Source organism: Pinus tabuliformis, chromosome 3_2 (genome assembly GCF_031772625.1).
Source record: "Pinus tabuliformis cultivar Carrire ecotype Pingquan chromosome 3_2, CPIR1, whole genome shotgun sequence".
NCBI classification, from domain to species: domain Eukaryota; kingdom Viridiplantae; phylum Streptophyta; class Pinopsida; order Pinales; family Pinaceae; genus Pinus; species Pinus tabuliformis.
In genome coordinates this window covers 183,149,150-183,155,149 of record NC_142302.1, presented here as the reverse complement: position 1 = coordinate 183,155,149, position 6,000 = coordinate 183,149,150, and positions in this window count along the sequence as shown.

The window sequence follows — 6,000 nt, the reverse complement described above, 5'->3', positions numbered from 1 at the left end:
AGCAATCCATCTGCTCGGCGATTTCAAGCGTTCTGTACGCCCCTGCTCTTTCCTGCCATCTCAGAGGAGGCACGTTTGTACCAGAGACACTTTTAAATAGAAACAAGATTTCTCCGTCGAGTATAAACAACGCTAGGGCTTCCGCAGAAAAGGTTAATGACAACGCCAAGGATCCCAAGACTTGTGACGCGCTGGAGCCTAGTGAGCAGGGGAAAAATGCCATGTATCCCCCAGCCATTGACGCGGCTAGCACCATAAGAGGCATTTTCAGATGCGATCTAACCGATAATGGCGTAACCCCCCTGGACCTCGTTAAATGCAACATGTAGATTGGAAATTGGTCAAATCAGCCAGTAGCAAGAAGGCCGAGCTGGACAGATCGAAGGGGTATATGGTCTGTGCAGAATGCGATGGCCCGGTACATTGCAGATCAGTCGAGGGTTTTCGACATTGAATGGAAGTCGGGTCTAGAGACCCTAACCATACCGGCCATGAGCCCGAAGATCTGGATCCCACTGCTGGATACAAAAACCCATGGCAGAGCGGGGGGATCAGTGACTTCCAGATCTGGCCTGGATCTATCCGATCCGGACAACAATCGAAGGGAACGCCAAAATCCAAGAGATCCTGAACTTCTTTCGGATACGGAGTCGGACAGCTCAGATCTGACAAGAACCGAGCTACCCCAGATTGCCAGATCCGGTTTTCAAATCTTTGTGAAGACGCCAAAAGGAACTACAATAGTGATCTGGACTTATAACAGCGACAGAGTTTCAGATCTAAAGGAAAATATTGCCGATCAGACTGGCTACCCGGCTGAGGAACAACACCTGTTAAATGAGGGCAGATCACTGCAGGAATACAGAACCATGCAAGGATATAACATCAAGCCAGGTTCCACAATCATTCTCAATATGAGATTACAAGGAGGAGCCGAAAATGCTGGAACTAGCTCGCAAAGCAATGGGTCCTTTAAGGAAGCAATGAAGGGCAAAGGAAAAAATTCCACAGCGGCTACGGAACCTCCAGGGCAGTACATTGTAGATCAAATGCCGGAGAGCCCAGCTATTTCCATCGAAATACCAGAGGTAGAAAATCTATATTCAGATCTAAAAAAAAATGCAGTCATTTGTAGATTTAACGGGTTTTGGCCTAGAACTAATGCATTGTATCAATGGATTCACTCTGCTTGGACAAAAAAATGCCAAATTTACCTATATCCCAAAGGGTTTTTTATAGTATGTTTTGAAACAGAGGAAGAAAGGGAAACAGTACTCAACCAAGGGCCATGGTTCTGGGGCAGTAATGGACTTTTTATTACCCCTTGGTTTCCTGAATTCGATGCTAGCACCATGGTGGTATCAAGGATGCCTGTATGGGTGAGGTTGCATAATCTTCCTCTACATTTTTGGCATTCAAAGGTTCTAATAACAATTGGAAATACACTGGGGAGAATGATAAAGATAGACGCAGAGAGACACATAAAAGGAATATTTACTTTTGCCAGAACATGTGTCGAGGTAGATCTTAGCCGAGGACTACCTGAGAGTATCATTCTGAATTTCAATAATACACAGTGGGAACAACCGTTGGACTATGAGAATACAGCTTTCAGGTGCCGGGGATGTCAACAAACAGGTCATTTGTACAATGCATGTCCAAGCCTCAACAAGAGCAAGCAACAATAAAGGAAGCCGAAAGGATGGCAGAATATAGACACTGCACTTATGAAGGCAACTGCAGAAAAGAAAAAAGAACAAAATACAGCAAAGGATAAAAATCAGGACAATAAGGATAAGGAGATCAATGAGGAAACAACACAAGAGCCCCAGATGGAAACAAGTGGTATTAAACGAAGTCACAGTCCTGAAGGATCGGATTCAGATAAGGAGCAACCAATGAGTACGATGGAAAACCAGCTCGCCATTATTGACTCCCCTCCCAACATGGATGGTTGGCGAAAAGTGGAGAAGAAGAAAGGCAGGAAGACTTAGGCCAGCTGGTTCTCCTTTTTTGCTGCACTCCAGAAAACTGGAGCAGCTCATTCTTTTTCTGATTTTTAGGCAACGCTGTACATTGCGGGCTGTGTGATTAATTTCCATTCAGCCAAGTTGAATGCTTAAAGCATATGCTTGTAACTTTTTATGTTTTAATAAAAAGTTCGTTTTTTTTCCTTGAAAAAAAAAATATAACCAACACTTTTTATATTAAACATTAAAACAGTCTAACTGACCAATAAAACTTTATATTCCTATGTAGTAATTATCTTAATCTTAAGAAAAGGCTTAAACTAAACTATATTAAATTAAGATACTTAATTAAAAAATATAAGAGCTATATTTAATAATCAACACTTTAAATGATTCTTTAGCGCCTTTATTAAATTCCTCGTCACATAACTTGATTCCCTCGGTGGCTTGGCACTAGGCTCGAGCATTGGGTTGTAACAACTTCAAGTTGGTCTCGGTCGAATGACATGGAAGATTAAAAGATGTGGGTCGACACTGTTATAACCTAAGCTTTTGGATCCATTACAGGTTTTCTCCCCTCTTCGTATTTTCAAAATTTGAAAGAGAATGTGCTTTAGCCCTTGAGAACTGTGAACAAGGCGCTGGACGATGTCGATCCTACACGAATAATACGAAAACATGAGACCGAAGAAAATATAATTATACTACAGGAAAAATACTCAGACCTATAAATATTGGTATAGCGTAGGATCCAGACATTTGCAAGGTACAATTGAATTCCAATGCCATATACACTGAAAAGGAAAATTCAATTCAATGGAGTTCAATACCGAAGATTATCAGGAGTGTGACAGATTTGTGAGAAGTATAACAAACAATGAACATCCGGACCAGAAAGTCAGTAATCTTGTTAGGGTTTAAGGTCGAAGGAAAACTCTGGATGTTTAAGGCAATGGAAGCAGTCAAACTGATCCGGGTCTGCCGATCTTTAGCAGTTATCGCTGAGACGAATGGCATCGCTTTGCACCATTCACACGTCCAGGGTTGGAATCATGCAATTGAGCGTCGTGGCATGCACTCAAGTTCGATACTAGAAGATGGGAGCGTGGTTTATTTGCGGAATGGCGAGAATGGGGCCGAAGTTTATCTTGTTGGAACTTGTCATGTTTCGAAAAAGAGTGCACAATAGGTTTAACAGGTAATAAAAAAAATGGATAAGTGTGAAACCAAAAAAAAACATTGTATATTAAAATGTTTTTTTTTTTAAATTAGTACGTCCATGCATCTAAATTTATTTAATATATATATAATTATTGTAAAAAGAAAGGTTAGGTTTGTATTTATTTCTCTCAAATTTAGTTTGACTAAATTTTTCTTGATCATCACAAACAAAATAATTGGAAAAAATAATTTAGTATTTTCTTCAAAAATTTTACTTAGAGGTCACACAGAGTTGAAACCTGCTCCGATACCATATGTAACATCCCCAAGATAAAAACATGTAATTAATTAGATTAATCATGCGATTTATAATCAACACGCAATTTATCAATTAATTAACATCAAATTTAAAAAATATGAGTAGAGACAACTTACCTGTGACGATGATGTTTCTCACTTGTGATTTTAGGGTTGAATGCTAGTTGAATTTTGTTCACTGCAACAAAGTCTTGGGGACAACTCTCCACCCAATCATAGGCTCAATTGCACAAAATATTGCTACAACTGGCCACCCACAAGCCCTCAATCAATGTACTACTGCCAGGGAATCCTTTGTCTCACAACCCTATTCTCCCAAGAGAATGGATGATAGAATCATGGAATGATGGAATGCTTTTCATCTTCCCCACCATTTATTAAATAGAGCAAATATTGGAAGGGGAACCACATGCACACACTCCATGTGTCAACATGCAACTTTACTGCTTTCTTGTTTTATTTCTTTTGTTTTTACTTTTTAATAGCTTCACTGATTTTTACTATTTTTTTGTTTATTTTTATTTATATTTATTTAGAGCTTTAGTATTGTTATTTATTATTTATTTACTATTACTATTTATTATTTATTGTTTATTATTTATTTATTATTAAGGGACATTACACCAGTGACTTAGCAAGATACCTGTACTCAAATCACTCTTCAGAAGCTATCATTAATGGCTAAAATATTTTTACGCATGAAAACAATACATCTTACAGTGTTTCCACAAAGAGTAACACCAGCAAGAATTAACCCCAAAGTCTTTCTTTATTTATTCAAAAAAAAGATGACACGAGAGCTTTTCGCTTTGTACATGACTCAAAGGTCAAATAGATTGACTGACAAATGACTCCCTATTTAAATATAAATCCTCCAATGACTAGTTCAAGTGATCCTCGTCAAATAAATCTCGACTGTTGATGATGATTAAAATTTCTTTTAATTTCGTCCGTCGAAATGTTTCATTCTTGAGGAAATTCGAATTTTTCAATTAAAAACATTTTAAATAATTCAAAAATTAAATTTTTGAATTAATTTCCCAAAAATTTTGACTTTGACTTAAACCCAGAGATCAAAGGTTTAAAATTTATCAAAATAATTAATTTACCTTAGTCCTTGGATCTCTTCAAATTTATTTTTTTGAGGACCAACAAATTTTGCCTTTGGAGAATTTAAATTCACCTATTTATGGCTTAGGATTGTAATTAATTTTTGGCAAGAAAATTTAATTAATTAACTTATGAGGGGATAAATTATTTTCCAACCCTCAAAACACTTTACATCATAATTTTCATTTTTTTTACATCAGAAGGGTGGAAACTCGTTTGTAAAAGACCCTCACAGACTACCCATTTTTTCAACACAAATATAATCCAACAGATCAAGCAATTTGTATTAAAATAACATAACAAAATAGTTAGGATTATTCCCAAATTACTTTTACATAGACTCGATCTATAACACTAGGACTCGCCTAAGATCCCAATGACAAGATACATTTCAACTTTGAGGTGAGACTGAAAGAAAACTTTGCCGACCATTTGAGAATGGATCGATGAGACAAAAAACCTCCCGAAATGTAGATCCTCACTTGAAAAGTAAGTTTACCTAGGCAATTACATACACGACACGGATCTGCTAAGATTATTTACATTATACACATGCATAAAGGATTTATATAACATCTTGGAAGTGAAGCTAATGATGATAGTTATACGGAATGAACACATCGATTAGGCGTTATCCCTTTTGCAAAAAAAGGGGGTGTACTGTCATGGGTCATTGACACATAGTGGTGAATAGAGTCGTGTCATATGTATAGAAACTATTCATGAGTTTATGCAAATGTATATAAGTCCACAAAGTTGAAGCTGTTAGATCCCCATAATGCTAGTGATTCTCCCATCACTATTGTCATTGTAGTCCTTATTGTTATTATTGTGCCTCTATTGTCCCCATATTGTTATTAGTGTGCCCCATAGAAGCCCACTATTGTTATTTTTGTGCCCTTATATTATTATTGTTATGTTAGCTTTGATTATATTGTGACCCCTTAGACTCTTATATATAGAAATGAGGTTAGTCATTTGTATCATCCAAGAATTCTTCATTTGTGTAATGTAAAGGAGGTTTTCCCCTCGAATAGGCTGATTTTGAAGTCGTTGATCTATCTTTTCTGTTTTTTTTGTGAGTTGGTTCATAACATTTGGTATGAGAGCTTTGGATTCTAAGGTTTCGTTGCTCCAAACAGGTCATCGTGGAATTTTCATTATAACTTTTTTTCTGCGATTGTTTAGAGGCTAAAAAAAGAACCCATTTGAGCCGCAATCTCAGTGGTCCTCCGATCCGAATTTCAAATCTCGTCTCACTATATTTTCAGAGATATGATCTAAAGAAGTCAGGGTTTTTTCAAGCTCCTAAATTACATCCCAAACAGGTGACTTGGGGAAATCATCATAATTTTCTCTCTGAGTATTAAATTAAAATTTTGTAAGAAGTTACAAAAAGAGGACAAACAGTAGTTTTTTGTGCATAATTTTTAGGTCTAAA